Genomic DNA, 16,649 nt, shown 5'->3' on the forward strand with positions numbered 1-16,649 from the left:
TAAATTCACTGACTATAATCTAAGCAGCTAGGTTGCTACCTTTAAGATGATTAATGAATTTAAGTGATTAAATACTGTTGTTATTAACTTGTTTCCCTGTGAACACTATTAGGTCCGAATGGCTCTGATGACTCTTGAATGCGCCTTTTCCTAAGCTCCAGAAAACAACAGATTATGTTGAAGAAAACGGTCACAGATTCTGTGATGGTAAAGAGCGGTAACCACGTGTGTACGAAGTGTTTACCCCAGAGACGGGTAAGACCCTCTGGCCAAAAGGGCAACCTAAGACAGGGGAATTCACGCCACAAACACTGGGCATCTCCTGATGGAGGTGTTTTTATGTGAGAAAGGTATTAGAGTTGAGCGGTGACTGTGAGGCCAGCAGCATCAGCAAATCATTGAGAGGCGAGATGAGCTGTAAGAAGTTACGGCCGTCTGACCCAGAAAATGTGAGTTCCTCTATATACCACTCACCAGAAACCGCGTTGATTGAATGGCTTGTTTTTCTGACAAGTGTCTGCAACTATGCCAGGGGACAACACCCTGAAGAAAAGACAATTATAGGTTAAGAGCTGATCTGAATGGGCATTCAGGAGCCAGCAGAGACCATTGAACTAATGGTTATCTGTTGTAGAGACAGTAAAAAAAAAAAAAAAAAAAAAAAAAAAAAAAAAAGTTGTAATGTTAGTTGCCTGATGGGCAAGGAAAACACAGAGATTTGTGTCGATGCTGAACTAATGTGTCAATTCTGACTCCTGCAGATCATTAGACATGACAAAGGACCATTATAAGATATGGTGGTGGCTAAAGATGAGAACAGCTTGTGATGAGTCAAGAGAATTTTCTGGAAAACAAAGGTTAGGTAAATTGGGTATTTAAACTAAAGATAACCTTAGAAAAGATCATAGCATTATGTATTTTAGATTGTTGTAATGGTTCTAATTTGAGTCAAACATTTGTATTTTGACATGTGTGAACTATTAAGGATTGACTATGACTATGATTATTTTAGTTACAGTCCTAGGAGGCTGTTGAAAAGATTATTCGCTTATAGTGAGAGATAAAGAGACTGCATGAGTGGAGGAAGGGATGGTACTCTGTCTGTCTGTCTGTTATCAGTCAGCCAAAGAAAGCTGAAGCAAAGTAATAATTATGTACCAAAACAATCCAGCTGACTTTTCTAAAATCAAATGAATAATGAACAGACATGCTTTGAAATTGGTTAAGAGGCCATAAAAACATTAGATAAAAGATACAGGAAAATGTAAGGTTAAAATGTCATTTAAAATTTAAATCTTTTTAGAGAAAAGATATGAATAAGAAATATGAGCAGTTCATAGTCAGGGATGAGTGTGAGTGTTAATTCATGTTTGTACAGTATGTGTTAGTTTAGGACAACTATTCTGTCTGAATAGTGTGTATAAATTTGTCATTAACCTCTGGAAAGAGTGTTTTAGCATTATAGATGGGTTAAGGCAAATGACAAATTTGAATTTGAATAAGCTGAGGATTGTGAGTCAATCTGATGAGAAGGCAACACAGAACATAGGATGAGCTTTAAGTTGATTGATCATCGAGCTCTGTCTATTAATTATTATTTTGGTCATTTATGATGTGCAGTAGATTTGAATTACTTTCTGGACAGGTTTAAGTATTGATGTGTAAATTAGAATTGTGAAGTCGTAGATAGCCGTCAGTCATGTGTTGAGAAAAGTTATAGATTTGACAGCAACAAACACGTAGGCTAAATAAATATCAGATTATCCAGAGAGCCCTTAACAGTTATGTATTGTAAAAAGGGAAGATTGTTATTCGACTGACGTTGACGAAGTGTACTGACGTTGACAAAGTGTACACGACCTGACCTGACCAATTGATGACCTGGAGAATGTTCGTAGATGACAGTTGATTAAGAGACCAAACAATAGGCCTGAAAATCAAGAAACGCTGTGAGACTAGGGGCCGTTGCCTTAAAAAACAATTTGATAAGAAGATGAAATTGTGGCTTTAAGTAATATTTTTATTTCAGAGGCAGAGAAAGATGGGAAATTTGGCTGAAGGACAACGTTTGGGTTAGCAAACTTTATCCAAACAAATGTTACCAAATAAATATGAACAAATATTGCAGTTTTCCTGTAGCTCAAACATTAGAGTTTGGCACCTGTAACGCCAAGGTCATGGGTTTGATTTCCGAGGGAAAGCAAGAACTGATAAGAAAGTAAATGTGTACCTTGAAATGTAAATCGCTTTGGATAAAAGCGTCTGATAAAAGCAAGAGAATTGTATTTTGATGCACGAGATGGGTCGTGCATCAAGAGGAGGATGATAACAGTTGCCAAATATGGTTTACTAAGGGGTTCAGATTTGCTAAAAGCAACCGCACAGGTGGGATCTGTCTGTAAGTGTGCAAATAACAAAGATTGTTTCAACAGGAAACGCCAGGGCAGATGTGGCAACAAAGGCCACGGCATGACAGCCGACAAAATCAGGGCAGAATGTGCCCAATAAAATAATGGCTACGGCTAAACATCCTAGCCTGGGCTATTATTGTGGCAGAAAGAAACAGTGCCTAACCTTGCGCAGCGCTTAACTTAAAATTTTAATTTTGCAGGATGTCAGGATGGATTGAATCAAACAGAACTGATTCTGTATTGTTTTGTTAACATGAGCAATGTGGGTTGAGTGTTTTTTTCAGGGGAAAAGGACCCTGAGTGCTATTCAATGAGCAAGAAATTATCAGATGATATGTTTCAGGTTGAAAATTCCACAGGTCACAACCAAAAGGGACGACAAGACAAGCGGTCACTAACAAAATCACTTAAGGTCTGCTTTCACAGGTGACAGCAGACAGTAAATGACTCATTCCAGTGGGGGTGCGATCGTGATCTAAGGGAAAATCTTGTAAGGATTTGAAAATGATTGAAGAGTGTTAGACCTAAGTCCAAGCATCTCACCTTAAACTACAAAACCAACGTCAGCAACCCCACACGCCAACGCAAAGAATAAAGTGGGGGGGGTCAATGATATGTGCTAGAAACATATCTCCCCTGCCTACGGTGGAAAATCCTCTCTACGGCATGCAAAGTGTCATATTGGTGAAAACGGAACATCCATGGGGCAACGAGATGATCAACATATCTGGAGAAAATGTTGACCAATTAATGGTTGAAGAAAAGTTTTGTGATTTTATTTGATTGAATCAAATTAGGGCTTAGTATTGATATAAATCTAATAATTTGACTTGTGCAAAGAAAAATGTGTTTTCAGGTAGAAGATCTATTAATTAATGTGAAGTATGGTGATAAGAAAAAAGACGGTATGTAATGGAAAAGTCAGGGATAATTTCAAACAACGAATGATCAAATTATAAAACTTTTCTGGTTAGATTTTATTAAATAGATTTTAATTAAATATAGCTTTAGAAGTAAAACCATTTCCTGACAAAATATTGTGATTAATTGAAAAAGGCTGAATACATAGTGTTATGATTGTATGTGTTATTCTGATAATTTTGTTATTAATGGGTACGGTCTATCCTAAGGGTGAACAAAATGATGCAGATCGTACGAGTAACAGAAGTTGAAATTATAATCATTTATGTTTTTTTCGGTATTATAATATCCTTTATTCTTACTATACTTTAAGTTATACTGGAGTGACTGAGGGTCCGATTTATCGGGAATGCGGTAGCAGTGCTTATCCATTTAGCCCGGCTTCAGATAAAATGTTTACTTGCTTGCTGCTAAATTTTATTTTATTTTTATTTTTATTATTTCTTTCAAGGTTCAAGTAGAGTGATCAGGTATATGAAAATCAGATATGAAAGGTAACTGTGATGTAAAGACTTGAAACAACTCTTATCATTTATGGGTTTGATGCAGAATTAGAAACAATCGTTTTTTTTAATTTTGAAGAAAAAAAAAAAAAAAAAAATGTAAGTTGTTATGACCAAACCTAATGTTAATGAAACTAAATCGTTTATCAGAGAATGATAAAGAGGAGGAATTGTTATGGAAATTTTATATTTTACTCTTTCCCATTTACTTCTCAGATATTGTGTGGGTTTTCTTTCAATTCAATCATGTGTTTTACTCTCCTGGGATGTATGTATGTATGTATGTATGTATGTATGTGACGGGAACAAAAGGACACACAGTAAAACAATTGGTCAGATGGGCCTTCGAACTCTTTTATTATGGATAATTTGTATTCAGGCTACAAACAAAGACTTTTCGGCCATACAGGTGGGAGAGCAATAAAACACAGAGGGGGGCCAGAAGGGCCATTAATTTCAACAAAAGGTAGACGGGCTATCTGGCTTCGACCTCACGGGGGTGAGAACGACCACTTAGAAAGACCACTGTACCTCTAGATCCAGCTAGATCTGGTTCATTGGGGGAGCGGAAAGTTACAGGAGAAGAGACTATAGGTATAAAAGACCGTCTGTTTTACTGTGTGGTCAGGTCTTGTTCCTACCACGAGGTAGCTGTCGCGGTATTTTTGTGAACAAACCTCTTAAAGAGAATAAACCTTTTTCTCTTTAATACAATTTGACTCTGAATGTTTCTTATGCCTTGATGCTGTTTTGTTAGTTATTGTTTTTGCCACAACAGTATTCAAATAGAAAACTATTATTTTAATTTGTAATAATATTTACAATAATAATATATTGTAATAATAATATTTTAATATTTATTTTTGATCAAATAAACGCAGCCTTGATAAGTAGAGACTTCTTTCAAAAATATATATAAAAAATTTAATGTTTCCAAACTTTTGACCTGTACTGTATATATCATTGGTTTGCATACATAATTTGAGATTTTATACACAGGAAAAAAAAAAACCTACAAGGTTGAATATCTTAATATATATTTTCTTAATTAATTCATTGTAATAGGCTACATTTAAAAAAAAATTTTTGTCGTTGTTATTTATAGGCCTAGGCCTGAGGGATGAAACAAGAGTAATATTCAACAAGAAAAAGGAAAACAAAGCAGTTGAAATGAAAATGTTTGGATATAAAATAAAGAAATTAACAACCTATTCAAGAGATGACAATTTTGGGATTTCGTAATAAAAATAAATAATATCGTTAAGGATAAAACGATGGGTCACATTAGTAGGGTTAAATATAAGAACTTAAAGGTCCCGTTCTTCGTGATCCCATGTTTCAAACTTTAGTTAGTGTGTAATGTTGTTGTTAGCTTATTTGCATTTAAAGGGCACACACTAACAGTGCGTTTTTCTGAGCCCCCAAAAAAATGACAATTTAAACATGCTGTAAAAAAATTATCTGTTGGGTATTTTGAGCTGAAACTTCACATACACACTCTGGGGACATCAGAGACTTATTTTACATCTTGTGAAAAGGGGCATAATACGGGACCTTTAAATCAACCCTAAATGTATTCACAAAATAAATGGGCAGCAGTTTATTCAAAAAGACCACAAAATGAGCAAGTTAATCAATATCAAGATTACAGATAGATGAATTAAATGTGTCGTTCAAATCTTTTAAGTTGTTGCGCGCGGAGTGTGATAACGTGTCGTAGGTTGTTGCGTGCGGAGTGTGATAACGTGTCTACTACTTCTGTGAGCGAGCTGTCAATCATAGTGCGCGAGGTCACTGTTGATACGCTGGAGCACTGTCTATGAGCAGAATGGCGCCTAGCGATTGTGGTGTTCTGTTCTTGGGTGTAATAAGGAACACAGCAGTAATTTCGATGTTCCTAAATCCGAACCGCTGAAGAGCTTTGTTTTCAAAGGGAATGTTCCCCACGATCAACGTCAATGCTTTCGTTTGCGCGAATCATTTCTCACCAGACTGCTTTACAAAGGAGGGTCAGTATAAAGCTGGTTTTGCTAAGAAGCTGCTCCTGAAAAAAGGATCGGTACCAACTATTCATGTTCCTGCTGAACCTCCAGAAGAAGAAGTGAGTGTAACGTTTTATTAACCTTTATATTAATATTTATATTAATCTTTGCAAATCGCTAGCACGCTTCACAATGAATACGGCTAAGGTTTACACTCAGGGTACATTACGGCATGTTTTCTATGTACGACGTTCTCAATATAATTCATAACCCCACGTTTATAATGAAGAACGCGTTATGGTTATTGTGTTATTGTGTTACAAACGGTGTACCCACAGAACAGAGGGGCGGGGTGAGCAAAGCTCATTATCATTTAAAGACACATGCACTTAAACGGTGTGCTGAAAACAGAGCTGTTTTTGACCAGGTGAAATGAGTGTTTTCTTACAATACTAATGAGAATTTTTTATTAAAGTATATTACAAACTTTTAATTTTAACCCTAAAGAATCATATTAGCTTGTACAAAAAAGGCATTATATGACCCCTTTAACAAAGTAAATATGTCAGAAAGGTTAGCACAAAGATGTGTAAACGTGTTAAATTAACACTTTATGTGCTTTCCTTCACTGCACACATTGTTAAAAACATACATAAAATCATAAACAAACCGTTAGCATTTGACAAAATGAATGTAGAGTCATTGGTTGTTTAGCTTATACAAGTATTATAATGAAACATCAACCATTATAGCCTACATTCATAAAACTGCAGAATATCAATACATTTTTAAGCAGTCAAAAAGGAAATGTCAAACACAGGACAAAACACAGTTCTTTTCACAATACATGACACATAACCCCACCTTCAAAATAATTTCACTTATTTACAAAAAAAATTACAATACAATTTGTTGGATTCATGTACACTGGTGGCTAAAAAAAGTATTTAATTGTCTTAATGTTTTTGAAAGAAGTCTCTTTGATGCTCAAGAAACATTTCTTATTATCAATGTCTGACTGTCTACTCCTCCATCTTTTCAACAGCATAGGAGTAAAAGTCATCATCAAAATAATCTTTGTGTCACGGTCACGTTCGTATGTCTTCATCTGTGTGTGTACTACACTTCCCATCATCCTCCTTGGCACACCTGCACTCATTCAGCCATCATCATTATCACCGTCACCTGTGTCCCATCACCAGCACTCCCCTTATATACTCACAGTCTCCCTTCATTCAGTGTCTGGTCTCGTTGATGTTCGCCTTGACATGACCCACAGACTTCTGAACAACTTCCCTGGATTCCTACCTGCCATTTATCCTCTCCAATCCGTCCTGCCTGTCATCCTGTTCTGCCTTCAGCCCGACGTCATCTGCAAAGAGAAAGAAAGACAAAGACATTACCAACCAGCTAAGCATCCACTGTTGGTACTAAAAATGTTAATTAAAAATGATGGATGGCACTATAACACTGCAGGTAAAACGTTAATTAAAAATGATGGATGGCACTAGAACACAGCAGGTGCATGTGACCAAAGATATTCTTTAAAAATGTGTAAATATGTGGACATAGGAAGTGAAATACCTGATGAAATTTGGGATGAGGTTCTTAATAGAGTAAATGGATCAACCTCTTGTGCACGCCTGAGCCTTATACAACTTAAAGTCTTCCAATGTGCCTACTACACAAAATGTAGACTTTCAAAAATGTTTTATGTGATCGATGTAAAGGTGACAAGGCAGACTTTTTTTCATATATTTTGTGCTTGTGAAAAGCTGAGTGACTATTGGACATTCATGTTTAAAACATTAAATGAGGCCTTTAGCTTAAAACCCAGTGTTGAAGTTGCTATTTTTGGAGTACCAGAACATAAAGTATCACTGACAAATAAAGTAAAAAATGTTATTGCTTTTGCCACCTTATTAACGAGTAGAGGAATATTATTGTAGTGGAAGTCAACAAGCCCACCTAAAGCCTCAATGTGGTTATATGATCTACTTAAAATTAGAGAAAATGTAATGACAGGATCTGTCCAAAATTTGTATAAGACTTGGCCACCCATGATTACATATTTTGAGAAGATGAAAACTCTCCTGCTTATTGATCAATGTTAAATATTATCACCAATTGGAGTTTTGTTTTATAATTATTTCCGGACCATAGGCTATGTCAGGAAATTGTATTATTAGCTATGTATGTGTGTAAATATATATTTATTATTTTTATTTCATTATTTTTTGATATTTAAAAAAATATTTAAATTGTTATTATTATAAGTGTTGTTGTCTTAACCTTTATGTAATGTATGGTTAATTATTTCGGCGTAAAGGGTTATAAAGGTGGGAAAAGTAATACAGGTGCACAAATATGCATTAATTCATGCTTAACTAATGCACAGATAATCATGTGTTAATGTATGACTCAACCATAAATTAATGATTACTGCATCATTAACTAATAAAGATTCTAAATGATAGATTAAGTAATATATGAATTGTTAATAATTAAATGTGTCATAATGTATTAATTTCTTAATAACATATTTTATTAACTAATAGTGTAAATTAATGCGTTAATTACCACAATGGGTTGGAGTCATGTACTTCAACTTCGAATTGTCTGCTTTAATTAATCATTAGCTAATGATTTGGTGTGCTGAAACGAGAGAAAGGTTAGACCAGCGTTTCATTCTGCTCGAGACCAGAGTCTGTCTGCTCAGCATGTGCTGCTTTAAACTTGCTTTATATTGTTATGCTTTATACTTTTATGGCTGTGGGCTGATTGGGAGCAGCTGTGACCAATCAGTCGGAGGTGAGGACATGCAGGTGTTTTGCGTTGGTTGCCAGCCAGGGCGACGCTGATTCTGGTGTGCTGATATTTGTGTGCAGCCCAACTCACCCATCCTTCAAACACATTCACTGACATTACATTCACTGCATGTGCAAACTGTCAAAACCCATAAATGGCATATTACTTAACAATTAGTTAATTAGTCATGTGCCTCAACAAGTCATAACGATACATTTGCAAATCATTAGTTAATGATTAATTAAAGCAGACAACTGGAAGCTGAAGTACATGACTTCAACCCATTGTGGTAATTTACGCATTAATTTACACTTTTAGTTAATAAAATATGTTATTAAGAAATTAATACGTATGACACATTTAATTAATAACAATTCATATATTACTTAATATATTAACCATATAGAATCTTAAGTAGTTACGGATGCAGTAATCATTAATTAATGGTTTAGTTCTTCATAAGTCATACATTAACACATGATTAGTTAAGCATGAATTAATGCATATTTGTGCACCCGTATTGTAAAGTGTAACCACTTTAATTGTATGAAGCTTTCTGTTAATGCTTTGAAAAGTTTATAAATAAATTATAAATAAAAAAAAAACGTGAAATTTCCTTGCTTTTTTTTCATGATAGCAAAGGTCTAGGGGCTATGAAACTACCATAAGTTTCAAAACAGTCGATCCACAGACAAATGCACACAGCCTGCATAAAGTAGCTGTCATAGACAGTAAAAGAAATGGACACAGCGACCCCATTGGATTCAACGGAGACAAAGTGAAGCCAATTAGAAACTCTTACTTCCTGGTGGTAAAGCGTACTGCGCAGACTCAAACTGAGTTTGACGACGTAGATGTGACGTGAGCAACCCGTCTGTCTTCTAGTAGCTGTGCCAAGCGAAATCTGAATCATTCCCTTCCGAATCTTGCAGAGACGGAGAGTGTGAGTAGGAGCCGTCCATGAGCTGTGAGCAAGAGAAACGTTTGCTATGTATTATGATTAATTATTTTGTCACTTTGCCTCCACGTCCCCCCGATTGCGTGCGAGCTTCTCCTCCTGTCCATACGGTAATTCTCTACTGTGCAACAGAGAGTCGCGTGGTTATGACACAATCGTTAGCCTAATTTTACAAAAATTGCTTCTACGGGGCCATAACAGAAGCTGCAAGGTAATGAAGCACTTTATACATTTTCGTGTTTCTTTAGAAATAAATAATGGACAAATGGAGTCTTTAAACGCCTCAGATGTGAAGTTATTTGCTGTCAAAGTGACTCCAAAATGAATGGGAGTCAGTGGAATGCTAACAGCAGGTGGGGGTCCGCTAGCCAATGGCGGCGCCCGGGGGTATCTTCAAAATAATATGAAACCCTGACCGCCTGGTAGCTGTGCCTTTTCACGAGCCATTGTGACTTCCATATAAATGTGATGTCAGCAATACTCAGTCCCCGCCTTCAGTCACCACCCCCACCAATGGTGTGTCACTCAGAAAACAACAGGCCAATCAGAAGAGAGGCTCATGAATATTAAGTAGAGAGGCCAAAATCGACCCGTTCTTGGCAGAGCTCCTGAGAAAGAAGCTGTAAAATATACATTGAGATGTTTTTGGTACTTATACAGCAAATATATATTGTTAAGGACATCAAAACCTAAAATACAACTTCAGAAAGATGCACAATATGGGACCTTTAAATAACAGATGCTACCCTCACCACCTGGTGAGGGGAGATATATCGGTCAAAAGACACAGGACACAGAGCTGCTGCAACATCTTCTGAGTCTCTGTATTGTCTGAGCAGCGTGCCCACTCCCCCAGCAGGTGAACAAGTCCCAAGGCAAAAGCAATCAAATGATCGATCGTCCATAGGCAAGGAATATCAATCATCCAAAATCATATATGCATTAATGACATTCAATTTCTTTTTTCAATGACAACAACATATTCTGATGACACTAATTATTTCTTTTCTTTTCTCTGTTTCTTAATTTTTTTTTGTAACCACCACACTAGGCATTGTCTTCAATTATGTTTTTAGACACACATACCTCTGTTAAAATTTAGTTTAGGGTCTCATGACCCTTTAAAAGAATGGTGACAAAACTTTTCTTATCATGTGACACATTCATTCATCTATCATCATTTTCGATGTCAACAACATAGCATGACATCCACTTCATTTAATCGTTACTAGGCAACCAGCAATGGGAACGCCTGCTAGCGAACTCTCTGGGCACTGAAGACAAAAGTGAAAGGGAGAGTTGTAAGAGTGTTTTGCAAACGGCTAGGGAATATGGTTAACGCTTTAGTTTTGTTCTGTGTGTGCTTGTGTCGTCTGGTTGGTAAGTTATTAATGTTTTATGACTTCACTTCTTGTACTTTTAGTTAAGCATCCGTTTAAAAATCAGTCAGGATTGTTTTACTGTTGTTCCAATAAAATAATAATAATAATAAAAAAAATAGGTTTTTCAGTTTCTCATCATTTTAATATCTTTACAAAAGCAATTTTATTTATTAGTTTAGGAGCCTGATGTGTAATTTTGCTGAAGGAATACTAGGCCTACTACAAATGTAGGCGACCAAAACAAAGTTGATCTTCTTATAAAATTCACAACTTAGAACGAAATTGAAATCAATGTTATAATATAACATATTTTCAACATTCATTTATCTTAAGATGCTTTATAACATTTCTTAACATAATGTTTTATTTTCTCATGCAAATTAAATTAGTCCATGATCCAATCAGTAAATATAACATGTAAACTGAATAACATTAAATCAGCTGATCCACAGATGAGTGTTTTAATGTTTCACTTCTGTTAGTACACAAAAATAAGTGCTCAAGAAATATCACGTGACACTCAAAAAGAAGAATTGCTTGTGTCCATTAATGAGGAACAAATAATTTCAGAACCATCCAAAACAGCTTGACACTTCTGCAGTCTTGCAAATGCTCTTATTATATTATCAACAGTAGACCTGGATAAATAAGATATTTATTGTACATAGTGATGTATTATGGATTGGGGCCAACGCCGAGGGGCCCTTGATTATCAGATGCTGTCCAGAAGTTTATTTACTATGTGTGCCTCGGAGGCTTTTCTCAATTTTTCTCTAATTTATTCAATATTTCAATAACAGTTTTGTTTAAAGGGGTCATGTATTGTTGTCTGAGGTCAACTTATGACGTTCGCTTGGTTTTTACATTCAAAAACATCAAAATGAATAATAATCGGCTATAGTTTCTACCGTGGTTTTGAGCCTAGCTCCTGAAACGCTCGGTTTTTATGGGTGTGCCGCATTGAAGACTTGGAAGTAAATGCCCACTGCTATGATTGGATAACAGTTTTGCATATTATAATGAGTTTCATGTAATGTGCGAATCGGTGGGCAGGGCTAAACAGGCAGTGTTGAAGTAGGCATTGATCTTCTGCGGAGGAGGTGTTTGATACCCTTTGACGTCATAGATCCCCACTTTGAAAAACCCGTTGTTCGCTTACACAAACCAGCTCTACGTATGATGAGAGATTCAGAGACAGACTGAAACTGGATGATCAAACCGGATCTCTGACCATCACAAACACCAGAACCACAGACTCTGGACTTTATCAACTAACAATTCTCAGTGGAGAGACCAAATACACAAGTTTCAATGTTACTGTCAATGGTGAGTTGACCATTATGGTTTAATTACTGACCATTCTTCATTTGAAATATATCTTTGTCAATGTAATATTTTTAAATGTTTGCTTTCTATTATTTTCAATATTCCTTACATCCACATTTTATGATTTTGACTGCTTTAATTAAGACCAGAAGTGTGTGATGAGACTGACATCACAGTTATCAATCATTATCAGTGACTCCACAATATTCTTCATCATCAGAAAGATCGTCAAGCTCAAATTGTGTGACGTTCAGCTGGGCTGTGAACAATTCAACCGTCAACCAGACTGAGGATGACAACATTACTGAACTCTATCAGCCAAGTTCAGGTACATCACTGATGATATTAGTGTTTATTTACAGAGCAGAACTCTGTTAGATGTGTTCAGGTAAATCAGTGTGATATTAGTTTTTCAGAGAAATCCACTGTTAGTTCATAGTGGCCTGTGTAATGGAGCTAGTAAGAGCTGTGCAGGTAAACCTCACTCCCCTGATCTCAAGAAGCACACTAGCGATTGATACTAGGCTGTGGTCTTTTGCCTCCCATGCCGTGGACCACGGTTCGAATCCCACTCGGAGCAGGTCAGTAGGACTGGTTTCACCTGATCGAAGTTAAAACCTAATACATATTCATTGCATTGATGCAGTATATATAGGTATTGATTCATATTACATCTGGTGAGCACCCTATAATCGACTGCATTCATGCATTTGGAAGATGCTTTTATCATGCTTTTATCTATTTTTAAGTGATTTACATTGCATTCAGGGTTTACATTTGATCAGCTCATGCATTCCCTGGGATTTATGGTTTATGGCTGTTGGGGGTAAGGCATTTGCTTGCTTTTTTGTATGTGAGTTTACAGAAATTGTGAACAGACAGCAGAGGAGCGACAGAGAAGTGAATCCCGTGTCTAAGAGCCGTGTTGGGTCTGCTCTATAAAACATTAGGCTAGTCAATGAGAAAAAGATCATGGAGAAAGAATCACATAATCAATCACATTTCTAGGAGAACTGAGACTAAAGACAGCGCTGAAGCCATTAGAATTGCAGATATTAAACAACCCTAGCTAATGTTATTTGGCTGAGCAAGGAAAGTGAGCATGCAGACACACACACACACACACACAGTAAAGCTTGTGGATTCATTGCCTTCCCAATAAATGGTTGATCTCCCAAAAACCCACAAAACCATCATCTTTTTTTTTTCAGACCACATCCACTGTTGTGGTTTCACTGAAGCTGTGATCCGATTGGCTCTCTCTGCTCTGGTGGGCGTGGCTACTGTCGCTGTGCTGGTTTATGACATCAGATCTACAAGAAGTGAGCTGATCAGAGAAGAAGAGACCAGACATCACTGTCAGACCTCTGGAGTCAAATCAGGCCAACAGTGTGAACTGAGCAGAAGGTTTAGTTCCAGATATGTATAAAGCAGATATAAAGCAAACTTACATTGATTCTCTGCACAATTCCTGTTCCTAGCACAGCTATTTATCAGCAGATTGTTTTTCAGCGTTCTCCTGTCCACATTTATAACGTCACAAAACAACATAGTTCAAGCAGTTGTGTGTGGACATGTGATACACTATCAGCTCAGTGTGTGAGGCGAAGTGAAACTGTTTAAGAGTCCAGCTTGTAGAGGAATTAAGGTCAATAGGGGAAAAGAAACCTCATACTTCACATTCTACATGTCCAAAACGGTTTTAATTGAATCTAATTAAAGGAAACAAGTCTGATTAATAAGATTTAAGCAAACTCCTATTCTTTTCCAACAGCAATTACTATAATGCAGAAGATTTGGCTCCCCTTATGACTGAATATGCAAACACACTCTGTTTTTTCATCGGGTCAGTGCATGTTGTAGTTCAATGAGAGTCTATTATATGTGGAGCTCCGGCAGTGTCATTTGTATTAGGAGAAACATCTGAACTGTTCATCATTACAGTACTATACTATACTAAATAGCAGACAAGATCCTTACATCACTGTTAATGTTTTTTTGGGGGGGGATATTAAACTTTATGTTTATGTCTCAGTTAATCTGTGCAAATATAGATCTAGACCAGAGTGTGGACCACTGGACCAGTGGATCTAGACAACTTGAATTCTATAAAATATTTAACCTAGTAATTAAGATAAAATGCTGTTTTTGTCTTTACTGGTTGTTGAATATGTTATGATGTTTAAACAATAGTGTGAATAAATCATGCTTTGACAACAAAATAACTAAGAACCACTTACTAAATATAAACCATAAAATAAGAAAGTTTGAATATGGCATAATCCACTTTTACAGCAGCTGTTTTTTTTATTTTTATTTTATTTTTTTTTATCTTATAACCAAACATAAACACCTTGTTAATTCTTTTGCCAGCCAAAATATGCAGACAGAGACAGGGGAAGAGCAGGAAAGAGGGAGACAAAATGATGGTCAGAATAAGCAGTTTATTAAATAATCAGTTTTCTTGATGCCACAAACACATGCAGAGTTCTTTAGATCATTAATCACCCCTCCCTCTCTATATTATTTATAAAAGCAAGCAATCCTTCATAATCGTGATCACAAGCATGCTTTGAAAAGCTCAGGTAATCAGCCCGAACTCTTCCCTTCTACATGTCTTTAAATGGACAGGTCTCTTCTGTCATACCAGCGCTGGTTAAAGAGTAATGCGTCGATAACAGACAGCCATCTTACAAGATAAGTGATCAGACAAAGCAAATCCATTCTCACTTTATTGAACCAAGTAATGCAATAATCTGGAGACATACCGCCAGCTTTCTCATCAGCATTATATTTCCTCAAAGGCCCCAAGATGTCTAACTATTCCCTGAACTAATGGACCGCAAAGATGATATCCAAAGCTTAATGACTAGTAATTTCCCAGTGCTTAATTCAGAAAAAAACAAAAACAGATTATTGGTCCTAAAACTGCCAAATGTGAGATTTTAGAGGACAATCTCTTGGTGGATGTATTCAGGTCCTCATCCTCGGATAAGGATCTGGCTGAACTGGTTTAAAAGTCTAATAGCAGGCATAAAACAGCATCCTTCCACCTGGGAAAGATTTCTAAGCTGCAACTAGGGTTGTCAAGAGGTACTGACATAAAAAAAGGCATTGAAACAAAATGAGGGAAAAAATGCTACATCTCTTCTCTTGCATCATCTTTTGTGCAGTTATCGATATTCTTCAATAGTGTCTCTTTTAGAGTGTTTTCAGTTAAACACAATCTGTCACGGAATGTCACTAGAGCCGTGTTTCCACCGAAATTCCTCTAAACAATTTGTCCTAGGAACTTTTTCCCCCAGACCTGTTGCTGTCTGTGTTTCCACCGTGGTCTATTTTACAATTCCCGCTGGATTTCTTCTGAATTTAAGCTAAATAAAGCCTGAACCTCGTCGTCGGTCCATCGGTTGAATTTTTTAAACTCCATTGTTGATTCGAATAGCAAACAACTGTTAATGCACGCACCACAACAGATTTTAAAAAATGGTGGTTGAAATGAAATGCCGTGTGGAGTCAACCAATCAAAATGCGGCATGCACTCAACCAATCAGTCTAAACTTCATTTAGACCTTGGTTCCTGCGGTGGAAACGTGGCTTAGGTTTCCTTTGACCAGCGTTTCCAAACCCTTTTCCTGGAGGCACGGCAATCAGCAACACATTTCAAATTACATGACACATTTTTTTAACTGAAATTAGATCATTAGATCAATCAGAAGCAAAAGTTTGCCTACTAGAGAATGTTGTAGCAAATTCAAAGTCCTTGGTTCAGGTCTCAAAGAAATTTCTCAGAGTCGAAGTTCCAGGTCAGAAGAATTAACTTTATTGTACAAACAACAAAGTGAGAAACCAGCTGGTCATTTCAGGATACCATGGCCAGTGTTCATGTCTTATTCTTATAGGTGCCCAATGGGCTCCCTCATATCTATCTCTTCTTCTTTGTCACTCCTTGTGGCCTTGCCACCATTAAAAACATCTCCCCCTAGACCTTCTTCTATTGGTGGAACATCTAAAAAACATCTTATATAACATGTTTTTCTTCCAGTGCATCCCAACACCCGCATCAACAGATTTGTGGGTACTTTTCCATTCTCTTATCCTTGTGACTGATTTTCTGCTTGACATTACAGCATTCAGACTTTTACATGACAAGGGAAATTCTCCAACAAGGACCAAATTGAACAGATCAGGGGTGCGTTTCCCAAAAGCATTGTTAGCTAACTATAGTCGCTTGTCTCATTGAATTGTGTTGGTAACGAGGGAACGCACCCCAGATGTTTTGAACTATGTGCCTCTATACACGAGGATTGTTAAAAAGATATTGGCTTTCAGAAACAAAGCTAAACATCAAACATTAA

At 36.6% G+C, this 16,649-nt stretch overlaps 1 long non-coding RNA gene across 2 annotated transcripts; it reads left to right on the forward strand.

Moving 5' to 3' along the window:
- Positions 1–10,859: 10,859 nt before the first annotated feature.
- Positions 10,860–15,000, forward strand: LOC311295934. 2 transcript variants are annotated; one of them, XR_014628431.1, is made up of 4 exons: positions 10,860–10,963; positions 12,134–12,291; positions 12,512–12,619; positions 13,503–15,000. It is a non-coding gene; the product is annotated as an uncharacterized lncRNA (long non-coding RNA). The 2 variants fall into 2 exon arrangements; XR_014628432.1 differs by lacking the exon at positions 10,860–10,963 and having other exon boundaries at positions 11,882–12,291.
- Positions 15,001–16,649: the final 1,649 nt, after the last annotated feature.

Source organism: Rutilus rutilus (genome assembly GCF_951802725.1).
Source record: "Rutilus rutilus genome assembly, chromosome: 8".
Classification (NCBI taxonomy): domain Eukaryota; kingdom Metazoa; phylum Chordata; class Actinopteri; order Cypriniformes; family Leuciscidae; genus Rutilus; species Rutilus rutilus.